A 12,333-nucleotide genomic window follows, 5' to 3' on the forward strand; every position below is an offset into this window, starting at 1 on the left:
TTTATAATATGTAATGGAACTATATATTTTTGGAGCCCGCAGTAACAACATCATTGTAAATTTGGAAACCAGTGGTAGAATTTGATCTATCTATCTGAATATCTATCTTACTTAGATCAGCTTTTCAAAGTAATGAAGAAGATCATTACAATTGTCTGATCTTCTCCATAAGCTTTTTATGGCTCTGATTAAGAGACTTGGCAGTATTATGATATGGTTGAAGGGGTAAATTGACTCTGTTGCAATAGCCTTATTAATTAAGTCTGCTAGAAACCTTGATCTTTCTGTTTTTATATTGTTTCAAACACTATACATTATTCGAATATGCATGGGCATTTGGCATAGCTTTTTCTTTGAATCACTGAGTGCAGGGTTTATTGTTGGAAAATCTTTAGACAATTCCATACATTTGTATCAGCAAATGGTTTGGATATATTTATCCAAGCTATAATTACTGAACGTATTGAGTTTGGAACACTGGATTGGGAAACTCTCAGAAGCAGGTTATCTCATAATGTTTTGCTTCTGGCAAAAGTAAAATACCCGAACTTGGATCTATTAACAATAAGGGTATGTCTTCACTACCTGCCAGATCGGCGGGCAGAGATTGATCCAGCAGGGATCAATTTATTGCGTCTAGTCTAGACACGATAAATCAACCCCCAAGCACTCTCCCGTCGACTCCTGTACTCCAATGCAGCGAGAAGCGCAGGCAGAGTTGACAGGGGAGCGGCAGCAGTCGACTCACGCAGTGAAGACACCACAGTAAGTCGATCTAAGTACGTCGACTTCAGCTACATTATTCACGTAGCTGAAGTTGCGTAACATAGATCAATCCCCCCACACACACCCAGTGTAGACCAGGGCTAATATTTTCCACGCTCTTAACAACAACTACAACAAACAGTACATTGCACCATTCTCATTAAGAAATAATCTATGATAATTCACTAGTGTTCTGTTTTGCTATCTTTATCCTGTCTGACCATTTTCTGACTGACTATTAGGGCATTTTTGGTGGTTACATATCCATGTTTAAATCCCTCTAGGAAACCCATTATTTGTGACAGGTACTGGGTAATTATGGTGAGTAAACAATGGAAAGTGCATGTGTGGGATAGTACAAAATGTTTTACTCTATTTTAAAAATAATTTTAAAATGCTCTGATCTGATTCTTAGTTATGTTAAAGTCACAGTACACTGCTCTGGAAATGTAATATAACTTATACCCATTTTAAGACCTCTTTACACTACCAGAATGGTCTAAATACCTTAGTGTAAATGAGAATCAGGTTCCCTAGTCTTTAGCTGATTATTAGCCCAAGTCTATAATAATCTCTTCCCTCAGTTCTCCTTGTTCTTTCCTCAGGCTGTCTACAAACTTTTCACAGGTACCTTTTAGATTTTACTTGCTTTTAGGCAAAACTGAACTGAGAGCATTAAAGGTGCTGGATGTAACCAAGGAATAAGATATAGCCCTCCAATATTACTAGGGAATAAATATTGACCAAACCCAAAGGCAAAGCCTTGCAAGGGGTAGTGATATGGCTATGAGCTGTGCTCTATGCTGAAATCTGGTATCTGTCACCATTCTGAGCACCAGATTCTTGATGCCAAGGGTAGTGGGTGAGTCATGCTACTGTTTGTTTGAAAAAGTTGAGTTGGGGAGTTTGATGTATTGTACCGTAAGTAATGTGCAGTATAAAAGGAACGTGTGTCCTTAGAGTACCTATCCTTTTAATTGTATTCCTAGAAAGCCCTTTTGCAACATTTCTAATTTCCACTGAGTACAGTCTGTGGTCCCTGAAAAGTAACTACATAAATCACCAAGGACCCATGTAGACATTCAGCCATACAACTGAAGTGCACTTTGCAGAAAGGTATATTTACTACTGTAGTTTCTTTATATACAATATACTGGAATTGCTGTAATTAGTTAACATGTCATTATATAGTATACTTTAAATATGCATGTTTATCTACTTGACTAATTGCAGCAGCTGTTGTCTATTGTATAAACCCTTGTTTAGCATTGCATCAATCCACAGGGACAAATTCTCATGCAGGACTCTCATCTAATATAGTTGGGTTTGTGTGCTCATAAATAAATGCAGAATGTGGTCCATGGTGCACAAAATGTAGCTATGAGACTATGAATGTGTTTTAAGAATCATGAAAAACAGTGACTGTATCTTCATTGTAGTCTGTTTTAAAATATTATGAGTTGTCTATCTTGTATTAAGGTCTATATAGAGTTGTACCTTTATATCGGTCAGGGAATAAAGTCACATTAAATTACATGACTTGAGGGGTATGAGTTCAAAGAGTAGATGATCAAAAATGTGGTATAAACATTTGGAAGTTCTGTCAAAGCAAGAAATTTGAGAGCACAACATATTCCTGGGACAGAGAATTTGGTAGATAATGCCTTGTTCAGAGCAAAGTTCTGTGGAAAAAAGCCTCTGCTCTCAAACTCTCTTCCATCTCTCTTCCCAACTACCCATGGGAGTTTCCAGAACAGGATCAGTTCATCAGCTTTCACACACTCCCACACCCACCAGGTTTTCATATAGTCCATGCAGGCCCCTGGCAGGTCTATGTTTTTGCATGTGTGTCTCCCTTTCCCTGTATTTCAAAAGTTTTTTGGTAAAGTAATGCAGGACGAGCCAGAACCATATGCAATTTAATCATTCCCCACCTACCATGGATGCACATTCCACTGTAGTTCCTAAGAAATTTCCTCAAAGTCCTTGAGAGGTATGTTTATTAGTTAAACAAAACACTTTTTGTCAAAAAGGTTTTTCCATCGGAAAATACTATTCAGTGAAAAAAAATTGGTGAAAACATGTCACTTTAGAAAAAAAATATGGCTAAAAACATTAGAAAAATAATTTTGAATATGTTAATATTCTGTTTGGACACTTTCCAAATGGACAGTTTCAATTTTTTGTTTTGAAATGACTTTTTTGCTTTGAAATTAAATGTATTGTGTGTGTGTGTAAATATATAGTATAGAAATGAAAAAAAGATAATCAAAATGAAATGTTTGAATTTATCAAAATGAATCATTTGATTGATCTGAAATTATTTTTTTTCTGAAATGGTTTTTTTTTCAGAATTTTGTTTTACACAAAGAATTTGAAATTTTGTCATTTAATCTCCATTCAGGATTTTTTTTAAATATCAACAAGTTTTGGTAGGGTGGAAAGTCCATTTTATGACAAGCTCTAGTGTTTATTTTCCTCAAATACATAAATATTCATATATTTCATAAAATCAAAAGTATTCTGGTAAATAAAGGTTCATATATTATGACACACTATTTAATTAATCTCATGCATACTGTATGCAAATATTCCATTCAAAACATTAGTCTTCATAGCATGTTACAACTGTGGGTTTTTTGTTTTGTTTTTTTTTTTAATTAAGGTTGCAACCAACTGCACAGAATACATATTATTTGAATGCAGTCAGAACTGATGGCTCCATCTTCTCTTTCCTTATGAATTATTTGTATCAAACCTAGCACTGACATGGACTTTAGCAGCCAGCATCAGTCATTTTGAAAGCCAGTCAGATGAAGAAAATTCTCCTTATCTTGAGGGAGTGAACATTTTCACATTTCCTTCAGTGGTTTATAAATGAATCATTTTATTGATTTAATTACTTCAGAGTAAATTATAATCAAGTCCTCCCCACCAAAAAAACTAAATGCAAGCCATGTGTACAAAGAAGTCCGATTCTTCCTATTTTAAAAATAATAATGCCCTGAAACAAAAAATATAATATGTACAGTACTTAACCAAATTGAGAGGGGTAGGACAATTATTTTTATAGTACAATTAAGACTAAAATATTGACACTGTGTGAATTGAACAGTTCATTCAACTGATTAATCCAAGTGAGATAGAAATATACCGAATAGATATGAACAGCATTGGCCTGGTTGATTTCTCTGTGGGCATCAATGCTCTGAAGAGACTAAGGTTTGCTTTCTGTCAAATTTTGCTTTATTCCTCAATGGTTGTTTTTTCTGTCATTTTGGCTTTTGGGAGCATCCTTCACCCTGCAAGTGAGAGCCGTAGATTTTTACAATGCATTTTAAATTCCCCCACACTGACATCTATTAAGTCTTCTTATTTGAGAAATGAGCTGGCAGCTTGTAAGAGTAATAACAAGTAAAATAAATGAGCCTCACTCCACAGACTGTAACAGGCCTTTGGAAAGTCTGCTGTTTTCAACATGGGAACTCATAAAAGAAACAAAATCATTCTCAATTCTTGTAAGGTCAATGGTATTTCAAAATGAATTATCCAGTCTCTCATTCCTTGTTCAGGAAAAAGATTCCCACTAAAGTTAATTGAAATCAGATTTTTCATCAGTTTGATTCTACTAGACCTAAACTCCAAAGAGTTACAGGGAATTTAAAATGTATATTCACGGCTGTTAAAGTGAAGTGATCCACCCAGTAGCTGCACATAACTCCCATGGGCAGTAAAAGTCCCATAACTTCCCATGGGAAGTTGCATGTATGTGTTGAAGGGAAAATGAATCCCTAAAAAAAAAATCACACTATATATAGAATAAATATGAATAAATTCCAGTATAATTGTAGGACAACTAAGAATTCCCAAAACACATAATTGTCTTAAGTTCAAAATGCAGATAAGATGCTCCGTATCATGTGTGCTATGCAATCCAAATTGTTTCACCAAAACGAGTCTCTCTAAGAAGCTCTGAATATTTTTTTTCAAAAAGAACAAGCAGTCTCTAATAAATAGTTAATCAGTTCTGTTTCCATCTAATAGTAACCAGCGGTAAATATATATACTAGAAAGTTTTTATTACATTCTTATTCCAAAATGTCAGAACTTGGTAATGGACTCTCTTGTTGTAATTTTTGGCTGGTATCAAACTGAATTTCAGTTACGAAAAACTCCCAAAAATATGTCTGCTACACACTATTCTTTAAACCAGTGACACTAGTCTAATACTGCTTGAACTTACTTAGCATATTATAAAAAGTAGGTAATCTGCAGTGAAACAAGCATAAGTACTGAATCTGAACCTTTTGCAAAAAATCATTCTTCTAAGATGAAAGAGACCGCTTCAGGGATAGAAGAGGTGGGTTTCTATATAATGTGGATTTAGAGACTTAATCTTTTGAATTTTCTCCTCTCAACAGTGGTAAAGAGACAGTATTTCTATTTCTTTTCTAGATAAACTTTTAACATCAGACAGGGTAGCCTTTGCATTACGTCAATAAACAATCTCCAGAAAATGGTACTGACTCAGACTGTTCAGTGGATGGAAGGCAAAGCACAAAACATGAAGCCTTAGTTCACTGCCTGGTGGTTACAGATAAAGCCTAGTCTTTTGTGGTTCTGCAAGACCCAGGGTGGCCCTCTGGTTACTGTCAGCGGGACAGTCTGTTGGTATTGAAAGACTAGCATAGTATTTTTCCCATCACTGAGTGAATGATCAGCTAGCTTCCAGCCATAATATTATATATTTAGACCTGGTAGAGTTATTTACTGCAAATAATTTATCCAATACATCTAGACTCTTCTTTCTGTTTACAAATTGTTTATGAAGAGGTCCCAAGTTTACAAGTGTGCTCTTTCTATGCACTCATTTGTCAAATAGTTTGTGTGAACAAATTTTAACTGATGGTTTGCTTACCAATAGGTTGTAATGTGTGTTCACTCTTCATTATTTATGCAATATGATTGCTCAGTCACCTAAATCACATAGGGTTGTTTCTGTTCCCTGATTGGATGATCTAAACTTTATAAATAGGAGGTATCTCTTGTTTTGTTTGTAAAGATTAGTAATAGTTCTCTTCTACAGTGTGAATAATTAAGAGTTTTTTTAAATGGTCATGAGAGCATTTTGTTGTGGGTACTTCGGCAATGCTGTAGTATTTGACATATCTTTGCTTTCCACAAATATCCAAGTGAATAAAAACTTGCTCAACCAAATGTTTCAGGTAAAAGGAAGGTTGTGAATAGCAGCACAAGGGGGACTGTTGGGTTTTATTTGCAAGAATGTTCACAAATACTTTTGTGCTGTGTTCACCCAGCTGTCTATACAACAGGAACAGCTTAATTTTTAGAGGGATCCCTCTCTTACCAAATTGCTTTGAGCTCTGTTTCATATAGGAAACCATACTGAAATATAAAAATGACACTAAAACTCTAAAACAATCTCTTAAAATGCAAAAGGAATAAATGTGTTGAATACTCGGAGGGAGACCATTAAAGGCAAAGGAGTAAACAGGTATGAGGGGAAGGTAATAAAGATGACCCTAATAGGGGTCATCTTTAAAAATGTTTCTGGATGTTTAAAAAGAGTTTTAAGGCCTTCTTTAAAAGGGAGGTTGATGAGTGTCTCAGGGGAGCAAATTCCATCAGAGGAAAGCCCAATTGCTTTGCCAGTCTAAAGCAAATGATGAGATTCCTAGAAGGCATCTATTGTGGGAACACATTGATAATCATCCGGACAGGGCTTGAGGAAGAAGTCTTGAATGTAGCCTACATCATTAAGGGGTTCGGCCACCAGTAGTTCCATCTTAAATTCAATCAACACTATTCAATGCTCAACCAACAACAATCAACACCTGTCAGGAATGGTCTAGATCAGGGGTGGGCAAAAATTTTGGCTCAAGGGCCATATCTGGGTGGGGAAACTGCATGTAGGGCCATGAATGTAGGGCTAGGGTAGGGGGTTGGGGTGTGGGATGGGGTGCAGTGTGCAGGAAGGGGCTCAGAGCAAGGCGTTGGGGTGTAGGAGGGGTGCAGCAGGGGGCTGAAGGCAGCGGGTTGTGGTGTAGGAGGGGTGCAGCAGGGGGCTCAAGGCAGGGGGTTAGAGGGCTCAGGGCAGGGGGTTGGGGTGCAATATTTTAAAATTCTGCAAATGTTATTTGCCAAAATAACACAATATAATCACACTAGTTTCAATTATTTTGGTAATTTATTTCAAAATACCTGTCAGCATGAATGTCCGTAACAATACAGACACACAGAAAAATTCCCCCAGAACTAGAGTTAAAGAAACCCCTACAACAACCCATTCCTGTTTCTCTGCCCCTTGCCTGCAGAGCCCAGATGTGGACCTGCCCCACAAGCCCATCCACTCACACCCCTTCCCCCCAGAGCCCAGCCGCTGCCACCCTCTAGCCCAGATACTCATACTCCCTACTCCCCATAGGGTCCCCTCCGGTCCAGACACTCACGTCCCTCCCCCCGGCCCAGACATTCATACCCCCTACCCTCCTAGAGCCCAGGGATCCAGAGAGAAACATCCTGATGCTGGGTCCCAGGCTTGAACAGAGTTTCCTGCACACCACCACCTCCTTCTTTCAGGGCATGCTGGGAACTGCAGCTGCTGGGAACCCTCCAGCTCCCTTGCCCTCCCCCAGGCATTGTCTTCTATTTGCAAGCTGAACTCTGCTGGGTCAGGTGGTGCCTAGTGGTGGGCAGCAGCTCTGCAGCCCATTTCTGTAGGGGGGAAAGGAAATTCTGCATGCACAACCCTATTTTCTGCAAAATTCTGCGTGGTGCAGTGGTGCAGAATTTCCCCAGGACTAATTGCCATGCCTGTAAGTATGCCGCTCTGTAACCACTCAGCGGTATAACAAACCACCTGGAAACAGTGACTTTGGATTGTGGGAGGAAGGTGGAAATCTATTCCATTCACATATCTAGTCCATTTTAATTAACGGTAGTCCATATAGTCCACGGGTGACAAAATCATTGGTCCCAAATTCAATTGAGGTTTGAAATTTTGTCCAGAAATGTTCTGAGGTGGTGAGAGTGAGGGAGTAGAAGGGTGAAGGCTTTGAAGTTGTGTGTGTTTGCATGAAGCCATAAGCAGCTAAGTCACATGGAAGCTAATGCATCATCCTGTTGATTCCCTCAGATTTCTGTCCCAATCCCGGGTGCTGATAGCTGCAAACTTTCCCTGAAGCAGGAACTCCAGATAGGTAGTCACATTTTGGGGAAGGGCATATTTTCCAGTGCCACCTTGGTAGCTGACCAGCTCACTCCACTCACAGATGTGCTGTTCAGTCACTATATTTTTGAATACTTTGGTTGCATACACTGCAGGTTTCCCACTGGCAGCTTGGAATAGCGTCTCCCTTTGCCAATCAGGCACCACAAGAACTATTATGTCTTCCAATATGTGGAAGTGCTGAAATGATAGAAAAGGTTTTGTAGCCCAGCCACTGACACCTGCACCTTCACTGCCTCCTAAACCCAACTTCTCCAATTTTTATAAAAGAAAAAAACCCAAGCTTTGAATTTTTAACATACCATTGTCTCTGAACTTCTTTTGCTGCTATTAACCAAGCTGAGTCTAGGGAACTTCTGTGGCCTGAAGCATCTTTCTCACAATATATTGAAGTTGAGTTTGGAAAAATAACATTTTATATCTTTGAAATCCCTCAAAGATTATTTCTGTGCTCCCACAGTGAGCTATTTGAGACAATAACCCTCTGTCTTGTCCTATTCCTAGACCTCTCCTTGCTGCAGTACCTGAACATCTCACCCACGCTGCAGCTGAAGCCTGGTCCAACGTGCCTTCATGGACGGTTCCAAGAAGAAGCGTTTCCTTGATGAACTTATGGTTGAAATTCTGGACAGGGCCAACAAGCAGGTCCAGAACCAAAGACAGAGGGACCGTGGCACGAGTAAAGGCTGAGTCTGGCTGCACAGCTTGAGGACAGGGTTTCAGTGTGGGAACAGGCACTTGCTTCGCAGTTCCTAGAACAGGAATGGACAGAGCTTAGCAGAAAGCACTATTTGAGCAGCTGATGTCTCTAATGGCCTCAAGTGTACCGGCTCCTGAAACAGCATGTTAAATGTATAATTTTCTACATTTATTCAAAATTTACACTTCACGGGTAAAATCCTGGCCCCTCTGATATCAGTGGGGTCAGGATTTTAATAGATTCCTAGATTATAAAGTCATAAGAGACTATTGTGATTATCTACTCTGACCTCCTGTGTAACACAGACCATAATACTTCCCTGATTAATTCCTGTTTGAAGTAGAGCACCTTGTTGAGAAAAAAAAAATCCAATCTTGATTGTAAAAGTTGCCAGTGATGGAGAACCCACCATAACCGCTGGTAAGTTGTTCCAATGATTAATTATCCTGTGATGGGGTTTACAGACCCCACACTAAACCAGGGCAAGACACAAACCAGTACTGAGCTATGGGGACCCCCATCATGCTGGGGCTTCCGGGCATGCTCCTGGTGGAAAGATAATTTAAAAGGGCACTGGTAGCCCAGTGAATGGGGGGAAGTAGATATAGACTGCACCAGGAAGTAAGGGTAATGCCTAGAGCTGTGAAAGGAGTGCCTACAGCATTGTCAAGGCTAATCTGGAAGTGGTAGTCCTGGTCCCCACCTCCACCCACATTTGGGGAGTTGGAAACTCACAAGAGACTGACAAATGGGACATTGTGCCACTGGAAGACTAAGTGGATACTCCTAAATCTGTGGCCATGCCCCATATGGAGGAGCCACAATCTGGAAGGAAGGGACCCAGGGAGGAATATAACTTGGGGTGGACCAATGAGTGACCCAGACATTTTAACACCCTTCTAAGGGACCTGGGTTGATACCTATTCTCAAACTTTAAATAGGTAAGGAGTCTGGCTCACTGGCCTGGAGCCAGGCATGGAATGAGAGTGCCTAGTGGACCACTTTTGGTAAGCAGAACTGGTGCTGCAGGATGAACCAACCACCAGGTTAAGGCGCCTGATGCCGACGCTCATCAGACCCCAGAAAAGGTGTTGGTTGATATAGATAGCAAGATGGTGGCCATGGAAGTTGGAATCCATGAAGGAGTATGTAACAACTCACCTGCCAAATCAACTAGCCTTGAAAATGGATGGCACTGGAGCATCAGGTCCATACCCAGCCATAGCTGGCAATGAGAGCCGTGGGGGCTAAACCGCGATGAATACGAGGGACGCTGTGGTACACCTCCAAGCCTGGGGCCTGGGCTCGGGTGGAGCTGCCGCAGGTGCAGATCTTGGTGGTAGTAGCAAAAATTCAAAAGAGAATTTTGAAGGCCGAAGTGGAGAAGGGCTCCATGTGAACAGCAGTTGAACATGGGTCAGTCGGTCCTAAGATATAGGCGAGTGCCGTTCCAAAGGGACAGGCTATGGCCTCCATTGCCCTCAGCCAATGGAAAGGGAGTTGGATTCAGATCCCCATATCCTTCACCTCTGCTATGACCAAACCCTAAGGGGAGTGGAAGGAACACTCAGGAGGGATTGAGGCTGCCATATATGACCCAGCCAGGGTCCCCTCTGGAATGGCCAGGCTGGAAAGAACTGTGGAGCCACTGCCTGACCAGAAAGCCAGCTGGATAGTTCACTGACCTGCTGCATACCTTTTGTGTTACAAATGTATGCCTTATTTGTCTAGCTTCAACTATTAGCCATTGGATCTTCTTGTACCTTTGTCTGCTAGATTGAAGAGCCCATTATTAAATTTTGTTCCCCATGCAGTTACTGATAGACTGTAATCAAGTCACCCCTTAACCTTCTCTTTGTTAAACTAAATTTAAGAGATTGACATCCTGGAATCTATCTCTATAACTCATAGTTTCTAATCCGTTAATCATTCTTGTGGCTCTTCTCTGAACCCTCTCCAATTTATCAACATCCTTCTTGTTCTGATGTCCTCAGTTCTGGACATAGTATTCCAATAGCTGTTACACCAATCCCAAATACAGAGGTAGTATAACTTCCCTATTCCTACTCAATATTCCCCTCACTATGCATCCAAGGATCACATCAGCTCTTTTGGCCATAGTATCATATCTGGCAGTTTATATTCAGCTGGTTATCCACCATGACCCCCAACTCTTTTACAGCATCACTGCTTCCCAGGATAGAGTCCCTCATCCTGTTAGGATGGCCTACATTCTTTGTTCCTAAATGCAAAACTTTACATTTGACTGTATTAAAATGTATGTTGTTTGATTGTACCTATTTTACCGAGCAACCCAGATCACACTGTAACCAGATCACTGTCCCCTTCGTTATTTACCATTCACCCAATCTTTGTGTTTGAAAACTTTGTGTAATGATTTTATGTTTTCTTCTATGTCATTGATAGAAATGTTAAATATCATATGGCCAAGAACTGATTTTTGCTGGACCTCACTAGAAATACACCCAATTGAAACACACACACATTTCCAATTTACAATTACATTTTGAGACCTGTCCTTTAGCTAGTTTTAAATCTATTTAATACAGAAATATAGAACATAAATATGTATTGAGCACTTCTGCCTTTCCTGTATTATTATATAAAATTCTACCATTCCTAGCTAGTAATGGACCAATATCATTGTTAGGATTCTTTTTGTTCCTAATATACTTTAAAAACTCATTATTTGTATTACAGTAGTATTCACAAGGCCTCCATTGTGTTAGACACTGTTCCTCTTATTGTCCTTAAATCTGATGGCCATAGGTTTCTCCTTGTGTCCTTGTGCTTCCCTAATCAATTTTCTACACTTCTGGTTTATATTCATTACAATCAACTTCCCCTTTCTTCCATTTACTTATATTTTTCTTTAAAAATTTTATACCTGTCTTTACTTCCCCTTTAAGCAAGCTTGCTGTTTTTAAACACTAGTGAAGCCTTCTTTCTCAATTGCCAGATTATGGCTTTTTCAGCATCTAATAAAGTGTTCGTAAGCAGATCCCAACTATTATGCACATTTTCCTGTTTAAACTTGTCCCCCATTATTTATTTGTTTTGTTTGCAGAGAGGAAAGTTCTCATGCAGCATTCCAAAAAGTGCTCTAATCCTATTCAGTGCCCAAGAACAAGATTGTGCACCTGTAGCCACATAAGTGGAAGAGTCTGCATATGCAGAAGTGATTGCAGGGTTAATCTTCAACGTATCAGAAGCACTGGTACCAGTGATTCTGGGGCTGTTGCACACATTTTATCTTTGGTGCTGTTAGAACTCTCTTTCAGTGGAGTTGCTATTCATACACTCTGTGAACATAAATTAGTGAATGTTCAAACTGACCTTTATTTACTTTGAATACATTTCATACTGCTGAAGGGGTAATTCACAAACTGTTTGCTCTGACGATTCATATAACATGGAAATAGCATGCATGGTATTACTAGTCTCTAAGGTCACATGGTATTATATCTATTTTCTTATTGGATGAGTGAAGCATTCTAAACAAGAGACTAAAAAACACTGAATAATCAGCCATACACCTCTAGGGAAATTCTCAGCATTGTAATCATTTGAGCTAAAGTTTTTGAAAGTTTGTGGATTT

The 12,333-nt window shown here is 39.5% G+C and overlaps 1 long non-coding RNA gene across 5 annotated transcripts in view; it reads right to left on the minus strand.

Moving 5' to 3' along the window:
• The window catches only part of LOC125634113 (uncharacterized), a 94,960-nt gene that overhangs the window by 1,543 nt on the left and 81,084 nt on the right, over window positions 1-12,333 (minus strand). For 3 of the 5 annotated variants that reach the window (XR_012667684.1, XR_012667685.1, XR_007355803.2), the window contains one exon: window positions 6,955-8,766. This is a non-coding gene — a long non-coding RNA (uncharacterized LOC125634113). Of the gene's footprint in view, window positions 1-6,954; window positions 8,767-12,333 lie in introns of those variants that run through there. The other 2 variants (XR_012667683.1, XR_012667682.1) reach the window with 2 other exon arrangements.

Source organism: Caretta caretta, chromosome 3 (assembly GCF_965140235.1).
Source record: "Caretta caretta isolate rCarCar2 chromosome 3, rCarCar1.hap1, whole genome shotgun sequence".
Classification (NCBI taxonomy): domain Eukaryota; kingdom Metazoa; phylum Chordata; order Testudines; family Cheloniidae; genus Caretta; species Caretta caretta.